This window comes from Camellia sinensis, chromosome 11 (assembly GCF_055761805.1).
Source record: "Camellia sinensis isolate YWXY chromosome 11, ASM5576180v1, whole genome shotgun sequence".
NCBI classification, from domain to species: Eukaryota; Viridiplantae; Streptophyta; class Magnoliopsida; order Ericales; family Theaceae; genus Camellia; species Camellia sinensis.
The window spans coordinates 169776079-169794904 of record NC_138971.1 but is presented as its reverse complement, the minus strand read 5'-3'; the positions used below and the strand labels follow the sequence as shown (position 1 = coordinate 169794904).

Genomic DNA, 18826 nt, shown 5'->3' with positions numbered 1-18826 from the left:
CCTGTGCAGAAAAAACTTCGTCTAACTGAGTGGGTCAAATTTCGAGCACAAATCATTAATCAATTCCTCAATGATGAGAATCGATCTTGGAAACTTGAGCACTACCAAATGTTGACAAAACATACCAAACCATAGAAACAATGAACAAACTTCTTAACAATACAAATATTCAAGGGAACATATCTTTGAACCTTTTTTTTATTTTTTTTTATTTTTCTTTTTTAACATGTGACAAGTACTTTATATACTTTTGGGAATGATCTTTTTCTGGTTATCATGGTTATGGTGAAAATGATTGATGTTGTTGTTGCTCTTCTTCTGATTGTTTGTCTACCTGTTTGTGGTTGCATATATTTTCATACAGTAAAGGTTGATTCTAATAATTCTTCAAACTGCAAAATTTTTCAGTTTCATCAGCTTGTTTCTAATAATTTTTAAAACTGCAAAATTATGCGGTTTCATCAGGTTGTTTCTAATAATTCTTAAAACTACAAAATTATACAGTTTTATCGCTATGAAATATGTACTGCGTTTCCATATTATACTGTTTCAATAAGAAATTTTCAACAACCTTCTCTGCATTCCATAAAAATAAAAAACAAAACCAGACTATCAGAAAACAACTTCAATAAGTAAAAAACACATCAACAAACAAAAAACAATTCAACCAACTTTATTCATTACTTCCATAATACCAAGTATCACATTTTTTATTATCATAATTCCTCAAATTCAAATACAAATCCAAAAGAATAGATTGCGGCCTCAAATAGCAGCCTTGCACGTCTTCTTATTGTGATTCCCATATTTCAAGCACCTCCCACACTTGATTTGCTTCACATTCTCACCCCTTGAAGGTATCATCTTCTTCTTGTTCCGCCCGGACTGCTTCTTCGTTATAGGAGGTTTGATAACCGAACTACTGGCACCATCAAAGTCAAATCTCTCACTTGAAGGCACTGGATAAACAGATTCCTTGTATGACTCTCTAAAACAATCTACATGAAAAAAAGGATCAATGAAACCATACACATCTCTACCACTACTACGCAAAGCATGCACAGCATGACAACAAGGAAAACCATTCAATTGCCATTCATGGCAAGAACAAGTTTGTCTACCAATATCAACATAAAAAGAAATAGAAGAATGAACCTCAAGCACAGTATCACTAGCAACAATCACATCCCAAGACTTAGCTAGCTCCAAAGAGTCCACCAACTTCTTTTCCATAACTGGACACAATTTTGTAGTCCATCTTCTAGAATCAGCTCTTCTATCCGACAATTGAGTCATGATTTGAACCCTAATCATATCAACCATACAAGTAATAGGCAACTCACGGGCCCCACCAATCCAATTATTGTAAGACTCGGCAGCATTAGATGACATCTCACCATATCGTTTCCCTCTAAAAAATGCATTGGCCCACTTATCATTTTGCAAACCATCCAACATACTATCAACTCTACCATTCCCAGCAATACGCCTCAATTTCTCCATATAATGTTGGAAAGAAGCAACCGTTGGCGCATAAGCACATTTAACTAATATTTTCATCAAACACAGCTTATAGTTAGTACGAAGTCCCACCAATTTGTCAATCAAATTTCTCTTCAAATGATTCAAGCAATAAGCATGATGTGCATTGGGGAAAACCACTGAAAGAGCGTCTAGCAATCCATGTTGACGGTCCGACACAAAAGTCAATCTCCGGCCTGAACCAACAGCCTTCAACAACTGACTTAAGAACCACATCCAATTATCTTGATTTTCAGCGTCAACAATCACAAAAGCCAAAGGAAACAAACCTGCAAACAAACCCACATGAAACTGCAAAAATTAGCAGACTCACAATACAATAACACACTGACAAACTAAACCAATACTAACTGCAAATAAATACATACCTTGATTACCATCCTTTGATGTTGCTGCAAGCAAATGCCCCTTGTAACGCCCCTTCAAAAATGTACCATCAACAAACAACAACGGACGACAAAATTGAAAGCCATACAAACATCCATGAAATGCCACAAACAACCTCCGAAAACACCCGCTACTTTCATCCACATCTAATTCAAACACACTTCTCGGATTCGTTCTCATAGCCGTCTCAAGGTACCATCGAAGCTGGTCAAAAGAAGTTGCAAAATCACCAAACAACCCACCTCTTGCCTTATCAACTCCTAACCATGCAACCCGATAAGAAACATCTATACCATATTGCTTCTTCAACTTTTTTTTAACTTCAATAGGACGAGTCAACGGATTATCACTAATATCATTTTGCACAATATCAGACACAAGTCTAGAACCAACCATTTTGCTACAAGATCTACGAGCAACAACCCCACAAGTATGCACATTATCCAACTTCATTATAAAAAAAACACCAGAATCCATCAACACCCTTCCATGCACAAACCATTTACAACCCGTAGACGACTTCATCATACATTCAGCGGTTACTCTTGTTGCATCATTCTTCAAATAATTCACTACAAAACCACACTGAACCGCATACTTAGCCAATGCAATGCGGAACCCCGACACTCCACCTTCAAATTCTTGACCAACACTATGTATAATCCCCTTCCAACTAGCAGACAACAAAACTCTCTCTGGTTCTGGATAAAAACTACGCAACAAACCACCAACATCATCACAATCATTCACAAAAGAACTCTCACAAGTTACAGAATCAATCCTACAAGAATTACCATCATCAACCTCCACAACTCTCTTATCCCCCACAATAACATCAACAACATGACAACCACTACCACCTACCATTGACAGCATATTTCCCAAATCATCATCACATTCAACAATACAATTAGAATATCCAGGAACAGAGAAAAACAAACAAAAGTTACCGACACTCAACTCCTTGAACTTCGCACATATTTTCTCAACAACTTCATCATAACTACATCCGTCACTAATCTTAATAGCAGCACAACAATTACTGTATTTGCACATTAACATGAAACACCGCTCCATACTACAAAATCAGAAACCAACAAACAATTGTTCACAGATTCCAAACTGCAAAATTATGCAGTTACAACATATCAATAACAACAGTACACAATTTACAATTCCAAAACTGCAAAATTATACACTTACAACATATCAGTATCAAAACACCAGAATTCACAATTCCAAAATACAACTTCAAAACACATTACACTATACGACAAACAAAATCAACAAAATCAAAATCAAACAAACAAAATTCGCCAAACACAAACCACATATCACGCAAATTTGCTTATATATATATACATACATATATGTCGACAAAATACAAACCACATACACACACAGACATATATATATACATATATATGTATATCTATGTATCGACAGATACATACATACATACACATACATATATCTATCACCAGAGAGAGAGAGAGAGAGAGAGAGAGACAACGTACGAAGATATCGCCTGTACACAGAGATTCAAATCGCACAACCAGATCCACCTCACAGCACAATGAGATCGACTACACAGCACAATGAGATCGCCACAACGAAGAGAAATCGAGATCGCGGAGACGAAGATTTGATTTCCTTTTTTTCAACGAAGCAAAAATTTGATTTCTCACGTACATATAGATCTCAAAACAAAGGGTAACACAGTCATTTAAAAATACGAAAATAAAAAACGGGACCTCTGGGTATAAAAGTAAAAAAACTGTGGACCTATTAAACTATTAAAAATAAATTGGGATTAGAAGGGAAATAGATCCCCTACATAGGACTACATGGTAATTTTCCCAATAGTTTTTTGGGCGTACATTTCTCAGCCCAATCTGACATTGGTAGTTTGATGTATGATGTTAGTTTCATGAAAGAGATTGAAACCCATGGGCTATTCTTTTTAGGTTGGGAAAGAGATTATAGACTTCCTCAGAAATTTCAAAGGCCCAATAAAGTGTCCTTTACAATTTTTTGAATGGGCTGTGGTGAGACGCATACACCATGTAGATTATGATCTCTCTTTATTTTTCTTGGTACATCTAAAGAAAAGTGCATATACAACTTTTAAATAAGAGTAAATATTGTATATAATGAAAATATTATGTGATATTATCATTAATTAATAATGAATTTTACATTCTAGATATCCATCTAATCTCATTTACAATTTTTTGTTGATAGGTTCACATCACTGTTATATTTAATATTTATTTACTAAATAAGAAGATAGAGATATATTAAATTATGAAGGGAGTGGAGCTATTAACTTATTAATAAAGTGCAACGACTTTGAATTTTGATAAATTATTGCATTTAAACTATTGGAGATCGCACAAACCTTTTTTTATTTATTTCATGAATGTTTTTTTCTTTTATTTTTATACATTTTTTTGAAACATCATCCTGTCATTAAGATGTCATTTCCTTTTTCCTTTTTTTTTAACTAAACCAACATTAACATAAAACATTGGCTTAAAATAAAAGCAACTCTACCCAAATGAAAAAAATAATATAAGATTTGGGTTACCTGACATCAATTATTCTTAAAGTCACACAAGTTAAGTGTTGTTTGGTGAAAATCAATTCCACATCAATTCTTTCAGCTTTTGATCCCCACCATCATATGTTAACATAAATTTCAGAACTTCATGTTTCGGATCATTTACCATGTATATCATCAAGAAAACAAGACTAAAATGACATACCTGAATCCATCGATGAACGGTTAAACGGAAGCGTCTGATTATCAATAAAACCTTGATATTAACTATGTTATTGCCTTCTAATCCTTTCCCCTTTGGTGCCTTATGTTTCTCCTTGAGAGGATTTAGAAAAACAAAACAGTGTTCTTATCTTTCACCTTTGGAAGGAATAGGGACCATAACCTTTTAAAGGTTGTAATTACCTTTCATAACTGAAAGGTAATGAAAACCAATAAATTAACCATTATTGGTTTCATAACTGAAAGGTAATAAAAACCAATAAATTAACCATTATTAGTTTCATAACTGAAAAGTAATAAAAACCAATAAATTAACCATTATTAGTTTCATAACTGAAAGGTAATAAAAACTAATAAATTAACCATTATTATTATTGGTTTTAAAACTGAAAGGTAATGAAAACCAACTTTAACCAATATGTTTTAATTTCTATTTCTGCCCCTCATAGAAATAGAAATTATACAACTAGTATCTACACATTAGGTCCATAACACATATACCCTTAAGCCTATTAACTAAATTGAATCACTTAAATTGTAGGCTTCTTATAAATGATAACACCACATTTAATTATGTGGTCCCATTGAGACATTATCTAACAATCTCCCACTGGACCACATATGTATCCTGAAAAATGTGCTTAACTTTAGTGAGCTCAGAAATTTGTTATCATAACTTGAGGGTATCCAAACAATCTTGTCCATTAACTATATTAATATAGGATCAAAGCGGTCTTCGTTACATCAATCGTAACTCGACCCACCAATGGTCACGTATACTAATACAGCTAAATGACATAAATCAATCATGGATGCGTAGCATGGAAATTACATGTGATGTGATCCATACATGCCTATTTCCAACTGGTCCTACTTAACTTTATTGAGATCAATACTTCACAATACGTAACAGAGCGTAATAAACTGAATACTTCATTTCTGCAGAAATTAATCTAATTACATAGATAAAACTCAAGACTGACATAAAGCAATAATATAAATACAAACTCCCACTAAACCAGAATGTTCTCAAATAGAACAACACCCATCTGAGCAGTGTGCTCATGAAAGACCTTGGGTGGTAGTCCCTTCGTAAGTGGATCCGCTATCATGGAGTTTGTCCCAATGTGCTCTATGGAAATCTGTCCACTCTGCACTCTTTCTTTTACAACTAGGAACTTGATATCAATATGCTTTGATTTTGTCGAGCTCCTGTTGTTATTGGAATATAAAACTGCAGACTTATTGTCACAATATATCTTAAGTGGTCTTTCAGTGCCTTCCAAAATACGCAACCCAGTGACAAAATTCCGCAGCCATATCCCTTGGTTTGATGCCTCATAACATGCTACAAACTCTGCAGCCATGGCGGATGAAGCAATGAGCGTCTGCTTTGCAGACCTCCAAGAAATTGCTCTGCCAGCTAACAGATAAATATAGCCTGATGTGGATTTCCTACTGTCTTGGCATCCAGCAAAATCGGAGTCGGAATATCCAATGACCTCTAACTTATCCGATCTCCTATATGTGAGCATATATTCCTTTGTTCTCTGTAAATATCGCATAACACGCTTGACTGCTTTCCAATGATCCATGCCAGGATTACTTAAATATCTGCCTAACATGCCAACTATAAACGCAATATCCGGACGCGTACATACTTGAGCACACATTAGACTCCCTACAGCCGAGGCATAAGGAATCTTCTGCATTTCTTGAATTTCAAGACTGTTCTTCGGGCATTGGCTGAGACTAAACTTGTCTCCCTTAGCAACCGGGGTTTCACCTGATTTACAATTTTGCATGCCAAATCTAATGAGTATTTTTTCGATATAGCTCCTTTGTGATAATCCCAGAATACCCCGAGAACGATCTCGGAGTATTTCGATTCCTAATACAAAGGAAGCATCACCAAGATCTTTCATTTCAAAATTCTTAGATAGAAATCTCTTGGTGTCATGCAATAAGTTTATATCGTTTGTGGCAAGCAATATGTCATCAACATATAAAACCAAAAATATGTGTTTACTCCCACTGAACTTGTGATACACACATTCATCAACAACGTTAGTTTCAAAACCATACGAAGTGAGAACTTGATGAAATTTGAAGTACCACTGACGAGAAGCTTGTTTGAGTCCATAGATGGATTTAGTCAATTTGCAAACCATATTCTTTGGGTCTCCTGACACAAAGTTTTCTGGCTGCACCATATAAATTGTTTCTTTAATGTCACCATTAAGAAAAGCTGTTTTGACATCCATCTGATGCAACTCAAGATCAAAATATGCAACAAGCGCCATAATTGTCCTAAAAGAATCTTTCGAAGAAACTGGAGAGAAAGTTTCTTTAAAGTCAATTCCTTCTTTTTGAGTAAAGCCTTTGGCTACAAGACGTGCCTTATACCTCTCCACATTACCATTTGAATCCCTTTTGGTTTTAAATATCCATTTACAACCTACGGGCTTCGCACCAACTGGTAATGAGACAAGTTCCCAAACTTTATTGTCTTGCATAGACTTATATTCTTCATTCATGGCTTCTATCCACTTATGAGAGTTGGAACTTTCCATGGCTTTTCGAAAGTTGATTGGATCATCTTTCGACATTCCATTTTCTACCTCATGTTCCTAGAGATATACAATATAATCATCTGAAAATGCAAATCTCCTTTCTCTGGTGGATCGCCTTAATGGCACAGATTCTTGAGGTTGAGGTTGTAGAGTTTGTTCCTCAGGAACAATTACCTCATCTTGAATGGGGGTTTGAACTATATTATCTTGAACAACATTGTCAGGTTGAGGATCCGAAATTACTTCTCGAGCAATGACAGGTATAGGAACCTGTGATTGGTCAAAAGTAGTAGTAGGAAGTGGGATTACTCCTGCTTCCTCCTCAAAGACAATATCTCTAACTGACATCCATAAGAAAATTCAGAATCTGATTCCAGGAAACTAAATAGAATGAATAAAGCATATCAATTCTGATAAGACACATGATATGTTGGCTCTGATACTACTTGTTAACATAAATTTCAGAACTTCATGTTTCGGATCATTTACCATATATATCATCAAGAAAACAAGACTAAAATGACATACCTGAATCCATCGATGAACGGTTAAACGGAAGCGTCTGATTATCAATAAAACCTTGATATTGACTATGTTATTGCCTTCTAATCCTTTCCCCTTTGGTGCCTTATGTTTCTCCTTGAGAGGATTTAGAAAAACAAAACAGTGTTCTTATCTTTCACCTTTGGAAGGAATAGGGACCATAACCTTTTAAAGGTTGTAATTACCTTTCATAACTGAAAGGTAATGAAAACCAATAAATTAACCATTATTGGTTTCATAACTGAAAGGTAATAAAAACCAATAAATTAACCATTATTAGTTTCATAACTGAAAAGTAATAAAAACCAATAAATTAACCATTATTAGTTTCATAACTGAAAGGTAATAAAAACTAATAAATTAACCATTATTATTATTGGTTTTAAAACTGAAAGGTAATGAAAACCAACTTTAACCAATATGTTTTAATTTCTATTTCTGCCCCTCATAGAAATAGAAATTATACAACTAGTATCTACACATTAGGTCCATAACACATATACCCTTAAGCCTATTAACTAAATTGAATCACTTAAATTGTAGGCTTCTTATAAATGATAACACCACATTTAATTATGTGGTCCCATTGAGACATTATCTAACATCATATAGTTAGAATGAAATTTTTATTTCAATGCATAAAGTTACATCACATTATTAAAACTCAAAATTTTGAAAACATGTTGATACAATTCTTTCATAACTATTGATTATGAAATAAATATCTTCCTTTTATAGTTTTGACCACTTTTGTACACCTTTAACTAAAACATCAGGATTTAATTCTTATCAAAGTAAAAATTGAAGTTTCATTCATATTAGTGGACTCTTTTTTAAAGGGTTCATTTGGTATTCTTTTTTCTTATTTAATGTTATGGTTGTTGTGGTGTTGGGTAATTGATCATGTCTTATTGACCTTCTTACTTAGTTGATTATCTATTTTAATATATTTTTCTTTATATTTATAAATAATCTTCTAAACAATTAACAATATTGTAAGTATTGACTTTTTTTTGGTCAAGGTGTAATTATGTGTACGTGCATCCTATATATTTACCAAAAAGATTGAGAACAAAAGAAACAATTCTTTAATTGTGTTAAAAAATTGTAACGGCCACATTGCATTAAAAATGCTCTATTATAAAAGGCTTATTTTCAAGATAATATAAACCATCTAAATGTATTCATATTATGAAAAAGATAATCTTAGCTAACAGAGCATATTTATGTTGTCAGTCTAGATAATGGTTGTCCTTTTGGTTGACTTTTTAATGTGTTTTTGCCAGATTATTAGGAGTCTGGATCGTCTGTCGTGGTTTCCTGCGGTAGCTCCTGCAGCGGTCCAAAATGACGTCGTTTTGGACTCTTTTTTTTTTTTTTCCCTCTCTTTGTTGTTAAGTCTCTCTTTCACTTCCTCTTCCTCTGATTTGCTCCAATGGACTCAGATTTGTTCTGATCTGTGATATGTATACATACACTTGTGCTCAACAAAATCAAGTGGGTTTGATTCATGAAGTATTTTTTTTGAAACATACACTTGATTTGAAAAAAAAAATAAGTGGGTTTGATTCATGAAGTGTTTTTTTTTAAACATACACTTGATTTGAAACACTTGATTTTAAAAAAAATCAAGCGTTTTTCTTGGCCAAGATCATCTGTGTTTTTTTTTTTTTTGGAACATACAAATCATTCATGAATTTTATTTATTTTTTGGATATATACATGTGCTCAACAACTTGATTCTTCCTCTGTTACAACTTGTTTTCAAATCAAGTGTATGTATACATATATGTGTGTGTGTGAGAGAGAGAGAGATATATATGGATAACAGAGGAAGAGCTAGTTGTAGATAATTTTGTAATTTTTGTTAATGGTACTGAGTTAAATCCATTCTATGGCCATCCATCTTCATCTCTGTGTGTTTGGGTGAGAGATGAAAGAGAAGAAAAAGGGGACATCGTTTTGGACCATTTTTTTTTCCCCCCCTTCTTCTTCTTTTGCTGTTAAGCCTCTCTTTCACTTCATCTTCCTCTAATCTGCTCCAATGGTCTCAGATCCGTTTCGATCTGCATCGCCTTGAACAGATTGGCAAAGATCCTTTGCCAAAAAAAAAAAGCAAGTGGGTTTGATTTGTGATATGTGTTTTTTTTTTGGAACATACAAGTCATTCATGAAGTTTTTTTTTTTTTTGGATATATACATATATTTGAAAACAAAGTGGGTTTGAAAACTTCAAGATCAGATTTATGAAGTTTAGATTCATATATAATTTCAAACTCATATCAATATTTGAAAACAATTTCATATATATATATATATATATGTATATGTATACATATATGTGTGTGTGAGAGAGAGAGAGAGAGAGATGGATAACAGAGAAAGAGCTAGGTGTAGATAATTTTGCAATTTTTGTTAATGGGGCTGAGTTGAATCCATTCTATGGCCATCCATCTTCGTCTGTGTGTTTGGGTGAGAGATGAAAGGGAAGAAAGAGGCTTAACAGCAAAGAGAGAGAGAGAAAAAAAAAAAAAAAAAAAAGGGTCCAAAACGACGTTGTTTTGGACCTCCGCAGGAGCCACCGCAGGAAACCACGGCAGACGATTCGGACTCGATTATTAGGACTGGTTAAAAGAGTAAAAAATAAATAAATAAAAAATCATATATATCATTTAATTATTATTTTCATAATTACCTATTTAATTAAAAAAATATACTAAACAAATGAACTTTTTTCACCTAAAAAAAAAATGCACAGTTGCCAAACAAGCATTAAGGGTTCGTTTCGGAGTTGATTTTTTTAATAACCTTTTAACTTTTTACAAAAAAAAAAAATTTAAGAAGTAGAGAGAAAATGAATTGACTTTTTATAGAATTTTTTAACTTTTTAACTAAAATTTCAGATTGTTTTGGAAAGAGACTTTTTAATAACTTTTTACTTTTTATAAAAAGATATATATAAGAGTAAAGAGAAAAATTAACTTTTTTATAATGAATTTTTAACTATTTTAACATGTTGTCAAAATAAACCTTCATCTTTCTAAACAAGGCCTTCGTGCTTTTTTTTTCTAATGGAATTAGTACCCTTTGAATTGTGTCATGAATTCTATTTTATATTATTTATGAGAATGTTAGAGGCTTACTTGTATAATTTCCCATGTTAAAAATTAAGAAAATTCTTTTATAAATACTTCTTACTCTAGGTATTCCTAAGTTATGTCATTTTTTTTAATTATGATTAAATTTTTTTCTTTAATTATAATCTTATTTGAATTATGACTAATGAGATTTTTGGTTATGCCTCACGTGTCATTTGGTTATAATTTTTTTTTTTTAGTCATGATTCATAAAATATGAAATTATGTAACATAATAAATTCCAAATTTGAGAATGGTAGCCCATTTAGTCCCGAATGTTTTTTGTTGGACTAATAGGTCCTATTTCTCTAAAAGCTTACTATAGGCCTTTTTATATCAAACATTATTCATCAAACATCAAACATTATTCAACATCACCAACATTATTCAAACATTTTTCAACATCACCAACGTCATCAAACATCAAACATTATTCAACGTCAGGATTATTTACCAAACATCAAACATTATTCATCAAATATCAAACACATATTTTCAACCATTAATCATTAGGATTATTCATCAAACATCAAACATTATTCATCAAACATAAAAAATCAGATTTATTTTTTAAAAAAATGAAACTAAACATCACAACATTATCATCAAAACAACATCAAAATAACGATTCAACGATTTTTTTAATAACGATCAAACATCAACATAACGAATGGCAGTCCCTTTGGTTTATTAATCTATACGAACATCATCTTTCAACTATGAATTCCTCGACTTTGAATTCCATGAATAGCATCTCGAAAAGCCCTATGGTTTCTGGGAAAGTTTAGAATTTGGGTTGTCAACGGCTTGTGATTCATTATTCGTCGTCACAGAGATCACCATCGCATCGCTCATAACTGTTGCAGACATCGCCAAAAACCCTAGGAAAACAACGCAGCTTAATTACTTGGTATATCAATTTTAGCATTAACGGCAATAAACAATGAATAATAAGCAATAAACTTAAATTCCCATCAAGAAGAGATTAGAAAAAAAGGGCTATCATATTGAAAACTGCCCAAGATTTCCCTGGGTAACCAATTGAAATAAGAACCCTAGAGAAAAGGTTAGTAATGTAACCTGGACAACAGAAACATTGGCAGGGAAACCATAGATGCACATAACCATTTCCCAAGGCCACTTTTTCTTCGTCCTCCATGCTCCGCTCCCTATTTCCTCATTATGCTGCCTAATTCTACGCCTTGGATTCACTGTAAATCTATCAGATTTGACAAAAAAAAGATCATGATGAGAACTCTAAATAAAATAAACAGAGAGTTTAAATTGGAAAGTGATAAGTGAGAAGGAGATGAACCCGATGTAGTTCGAAACTCTCCAGCAATATATATATATAAATATATGAATCTATTGGTATATCTATGTATATATCAATCTATTGATGATGTTCGAATATATCGGTGATGGTGTTCGAATGTTGATTGATGTTTGTTGATGGTGATGATGTTTTGTTTGATGATGTTCATAATTTTGTTGACGATGTTTGTTGATGTTTGATGATGTTTGTTGATGTTTGATGTTGTTGATGTGTTTGATGATATTTTGTTGATGTTTGACGTTTGTTGACGTTTTAATGCTTGATGTTGTTTTGATGATGATGTTGTGATGTAAAAAAAGGACTAAATGGTTTATAAAAATCCACTCAGGACTAGATGGAGTAACATTTCCCAATATGGGACTTATGAGTAATTTTTCTAAAAAAATTATTAAAAAAAATAATTACACTGTATGACGTGATTGAAAATTTGTCATAAAAAAATCTGCAACACAATAAACTGGGTGTATTTGTCATTGCATGGATGGCACTTTTAACCGTTACCCGGAATATCTATAACATATATAAAAAGGATACAGTGGTGTAACGTGTGTAGCATTGGTGCTTGATTATAAAGCATCTAACACTCTTTTTACCAATATCTTCCTTCTATTCAAACCATAATTACCACTCACCCTTCCTTGTCAACTACGCCTCTCTCGACCCTTAACAATGACAATAGCCACAACATCTACAACCGATTGACCAACCAATCGGAGGCCACCATCTCTCCTTTCTTGAATCTTGCACAAAACGCATACACCGCTATCACCGTTTCAGGAAGACCACAAGCAGCAGGAACCTTCGAGAAGGGACAAGCTCATGACATAAGCGATAAGCTCTTCAGGAGTTGAGTGGTGCAATCGGTGGAACGGTGGAAGAACTTCAAGAGTTGAATGGATTTTCAAACTCATCGCCGAAACAGAACGTTCAATATATTTATGGCCATACATACTAGATTGGTGTATGTTCTATGAGCTGGAACAACCTGCAGAAACTGAGGTGTGTCTTCTTCCTTTTGTCTATTATGAAATTATTCCTAATTTATCTATTTGGGGCTCTATTCTTGATCCTCACAATTGTTTAATTGTGTGTCCACTATGTACTCGATCATATGACATTGGGTTCTTGGTGAAAGATCTTAGGTTTTTTAGGGTGCTTTGTTTGACAGTATATATTTGATTTCCTTATTTTGTTGCCCCAATTCAATTTAATATTTGGCTCAAACTATGTGGTGTCTTTGTTTTGTTGTTCTGCTAGAATTTTATCTTGTGCCCACCATGTGTTTGATAATATGCCCAACCCAATAATAACATACTTTCATTGATGGATGATGACAACCTTGCTTTTTTACTAGTTTGTTCTCCCTATCTGGAATTTTTTTTTACCACTCTAATCAACAAGATGATTTCATTGGATTTCCCCTTTGGGTTCAAAATTGTAGCTAATGAAAACTACGTAGTAGGGTATTTGTAAAAAGAAAATTATTGTTGTTAAATTTCAACCATTGTGGTTATATTGGTGTAAATTTTATGAACCATTGGTAGTAATAAATATTATGACACCTTTGAACTACTGTTACCTAACACATACCACAAACATTTGCCCATCCCATGTTGGCTTTGAAAACATAAGAGGTTTTTAGGGTTTGGAATGATGTGAGAATAAATCAGAGAAGAAGTCTACTATTTAAAAAAAAAATTTATACAAATGCATCTAGAATGATGTGAGAATAATATTTTCAATACTATGTTAGTTTTTGTCAAAACAAATGGCAGTAGTAATATTAGTAGTGAATTGCTGAATATAATCTCTTAAGGAGATTTTGAGTATATCCCCAATACTGTGGAGCACTCCTTCAGTCATAAATTTATATAGAAAAAGTAGTTGCCTGACAATAACAACAACAATATATATATATATATATATAAAGTGGTCACCGGTCATTGAGTGTGTGAAAGCTTACTAAATATTAAAATTAACTACATGAATGCTGGCAGGGTGAGGTGTCTTATCCTGTTGAGGGACTTGTGTGAGGCAGTGGGAAGAAGATTGAGATAATCTGTTGCCATGAAAGCTCCTAATATGTTGATTATGAGCACTTGCAGTATTGGCATTGAAGTCACCTCCAAGAGCGACAAGAAACCCATCTTTTACTCTTGGTTTTGTGATAACTTCTACCTATATTTTACTGCAAATGAAGTTGGGTTTCCTCCTCCCCTTAACTCTCTGTGTACTTTGAATCTTGTATAATATCCTAATATAAGAGATGGAAAATCCTGAAAATGAAGAACCAGACAGAAACCATAGAGATTTAGTCATCATAACTAAATTTAAAAAATAAAATGATATTCACTGTTTAGTGGGCAAATATTAGTGCTAGTGCTTCTTAGTGTACCTCTGTAGCTTCTTTGGTTTGTAAAGTGGATTTGGGCTGGTTACGTGTCCTTCAACTTAGCCACACATACGACAGTAGAAAAGACACGAAGCTTCACTTCCAATACCATTCTTCCTAGAAATTTCCCAAAACAGCGATCTGCTATTTGCCTATTTCCCAAAGCTCCTCCTTGCAAATTTTCTTGCAGATTTTGGGTTACCCACGTGGAATTCAAATTATCCACGCCGACAATGAAGAAGAAAACAAATTTTATCCCTCTGAACAGCAGAGGATTTTGCTTTCCATGCCATTTGTTCTTGTAACATGATTTCACACAAGATATGCATATCTTCTGGATGGACTTGCTGTTACCCTGTTCTTCCCACCACTGTCAGCATTGGTGCTACAAGAAAATTGATCCCGTGTGCTGGAAAAGAAATCTGCAGAGTGTACCGAATTAGTATCCAATTGATGACTTCCATGTCATTTGGCTACAGAGCTTTCTGTGGCGGTGAGTCGATGACCGATTATATAAAACCATATATATATATTATGCGATACCAGCTCTCAAACCGGAGTATATGATTTTCTGGTATGCAATTTTTTTCTTTTTTGTTTTCTTCTATGTAGAGATTTTGATATTAGATTTTTATGTTTTTGTATTGTCTTGGTGTTTGTTATTGCATTCATGAATTTCACACATCATATGTTTGACAATATGTCCATAAGAGTCAAACAAGTGGGTTCAGGTGAGTGTTCATGGACTCTGATCTCTCTTTGATTCTGTGTTTCTCCCTCTCTGTTTTGGTATCCGAACTCAATCAATTCATTTGAATTGGGAATTGGTGTGTTATGTTTTGTTAGATCTTTGATTTAGTTTTTTTTTTTGAGTTTTATATCAATGTTTAGCTTGATTTTGAAATGGGTTGTTTGCTTTTGTACTAAATGATTGATTTAATGTTTCTATGAACTCATAACTTCATTTATTATGACCTAAGAACATTTTTGTAATATTTGGTAAAATTAAGGACATTCTGAGTTGATAACATAGTGTGTGTCAAACAGTATTAACATTAACAACTTGCCCAAAAACAATTGGAGTAGAAGAGTTAGCGACTAAAGAAACCACCATATTTGTGTAAAAATTTTAAATACAGCAAATCAGTTAAATAATAACCAGATGTCCCGCTTCCATCTCCATACTGAAATAAATCACCACACTGATTACTCTGTGAAGAGCATTCAGCAGCTGTAGGTTGAACTACATAAGCACATGTTGGGTTAGAGCAAGAAACCAGAGACGCAATTGACAAACTGATTATGCTGTGATGGATGAACTCCACCTGTCCAAAAATAAATAAATAAAACTTAGAATACATAATAAATAAGTAAATAAAGATAATAAAACTTTTTAGGAGTGTAATATGGAGAGGGGATATTGGTTATAATAATTGCATATGTGAAGTTATAATTGCATATGCATGTGTGAAGTTATAATTCTGTCAATTGTTGGTGTTTCTCTCTTGTTCTCATGCTGCTAGGCAAGATTTAAGCCTAGGGCCCTAATCAATCAGTACCACACCGGTTGATGACCTGAGCCAAGACCTTAGAGATCTTTTTTTCTTTGTTTTATGTATATCAGTGTATGTGTAGACGCGCCCGTGGGCCTCACTACAGTCCGGACTCAATTTGTGTCACGGTCCTTAATCTGAACCAAAGAGTCCAAATCCCGCAAATCGTTTTGAGAAAACAGATTTTTAGAAAAGAAGTGCCAAACATGGACTGCTTTGCCAGATACAGAGTCGCCACCTAAATATTTTTTATGGGGGAATTTAGGAAACCCTGACTCGGTGCCAAAGACCACGTATCCGTCATCACCAAAGTTGCCTCGGCTCGGGAGCTTGGGTACGATTGGGGAAGGTCAGCTATGAGCACCCCCTCTCGCCCGATCCGAAGATCGGCCTCTACTAACCATGATATCCGCTTTTGAAAACGTTATGTGTTCTTATTCCGGTTATTAGCCTAGAATTACTATGTTGTGCGCACAGCAAACAAGTATAGACCAAATTGCCTAAATTGGAGCAAAGCATTTCATGCTTGTTTTGAAGATGGTTTGCTACTCGCAAGTAGGCTAAAATGCAGGTTTTTCCACCTTCGAGTGGGCTTTTAGAAAAGATGATTTTGCCACTATCTAGTGGGCTTAAAACTCACAATTTTAATGCATTTTTCCAATTTAGGTAATTCAACCTCCATCCACAGGCATTCAAGCAGTTATATCACATAAGCAGCTAGCCTCATGGTAATCATGCTGTTATGGCAACACTCACACGCATGCGGTATGCTAAAGCATAAATGCTTACCGAGTACTCCGAGCCAAAACAAAAACTAGTTAGTAATCATATGCATGATCCTAGTTCATGTTAAGATGGCTAATGCAACACATGCAAAATGCAACTAAGATAGGCTCGGCTAATCTACAATGACATGTGAAATGCTACAACTAACACGTATTCAATTTGGAATTGAAATACAAATGCAGTTAGAATGATGCGCCGAGCCCGGTGCATGCAAGACAAATGTATGAATGCACGCATGCATAGCATAAGGTATGTTAATTTAAATATGCCCTAGTCTACCATCATAAGCGGGTAAATAAAATGGAAGAAAGACGTGGGGTTGGAAGACATACACACACTCACGCACACTTATTACACAATTGCCCTCGCTCGGAGGGTCCGAATAAATATTACAGTCCGAATAAATAACTAACTACTTAATTAATTATTACAGAATTCCTATTTAATTAACAAATTAAATGCTGAATTAAAATGGCCACAGCCCCGCCTCGGGATGCGCGAATGATGCATGTTTGACTCGTCTCGCCCGGAAACTCGCTGCCATAGCACTGTTGCCTCCGTTAACACTGCCCTGCTCCTCTGGGGACTGCCAAAGTCTTGGGATAGGTTCTCTGCACACTTTGGAGCACCACCGGCTAGGAGAAATGGTCACCGGCCAGAGGAGATGATCACCAGCTGCCTTTTGATCTGTCGGCCACAGATTCCTGGCCGGTCGGCACTGTATGTAGCCGACCGGCCAAAACTTCCTGCAGAACCTGCAATTGACAGCAGCAGAGGGCAAGCAGTGTATGGCATGGAATTTTCAAAGCAATGTATGCATGGCCACTCTCCCAATCATGTAATGGACTCAAGAGAGTATGCCCCTCGACCCTCGGGCCATCAATTATGCATGATGGCCTAAGAGGCCAAGTTTTGCAACTTCGATATCAAATGAAATGCAAGCACAAAACACATCAAAGGGTCCCAACCCCTATCATGATTGATCAAGAGACAAGGGATGCATGCTCAATGATGCAACCTAGGCATGGAGGCTAAGTATGCAACATGAACATGCAAATGAGCAATGTATACTAGGCGCGCAACCTAAACATGGCATGCAACAACATGTGATGATGGACTTAAACTAACATGGATAGCTCGCAAGCATGCCAAAATCAGTGGCCATTAGATGAAAATGAGATTCTCGAAACGCGTGCATGCATGCACGCAAACTGAGGATCAAACCTAAAGCATAGTATGCAACTCTAACAAAGCATGGCAAGGCATGAAATATGGTATACAAGCATGTAATTCCAGCACTGAAATGTGATACAAAACAGCCCCGAATCATGGAAACATGGCACCCGATGCATGGAATGGCCCCGAAACACAAAACTAGGCATACGCATTGGCCTAAAGCATGCATTATTTGATCATGAAGCATGAAGACAGATGCAAGAAAGTCCCAAAACATGCATATTTCCAGTTCATAACAAGTCCCAAAAATGAATGCAAATAAGGCTAATCTATCATGCAAAAATGGCCCTAAAAGAGAGATTAAACACAAAGGGATAGCATCTGGCCCCAAATGGTGATGAGCCCCTCAACAAAGTTGAAGAGGGGCTAAAAATAAGATCCTTTACAGTTTACATCAAGCCACGAAAATTAGCACAAGTGAGGCTAAACTATCATGCAAAAATAAGGCCTAAAAGAGAGATAAAGAAGCAAGTGATAGCAACTGGCCTCAAACAGAGAAAGACCCTTAATCAAACATGAAAAGGGTCTCAAAATATGACTATTTACATTTTGGTTC

The 18826-nt window shown here is 34.7% G+C and overlaps 1 long non-coding RNA gene across 1 annotated transcript; it reads left to right on the top strand.

Annotated features, from left to right (window-relative positions):
* Positions 1 to 12879: 12879 nt before the first annotated feature.
* LOC114263806 (uncharacterized) lies at positions 12880 to 15599 on the top strand. The gene is made up of 2 exons (XR_014344944.1): positions 12880 to 13302; positions 14301 to 15599. It is a non-coding gene; the product is annotated as an uncharacterized LOC114263806 (long non-coding RNA).
* Positions 15600 to 18826: the final 3227 nt, after the last annotated feature.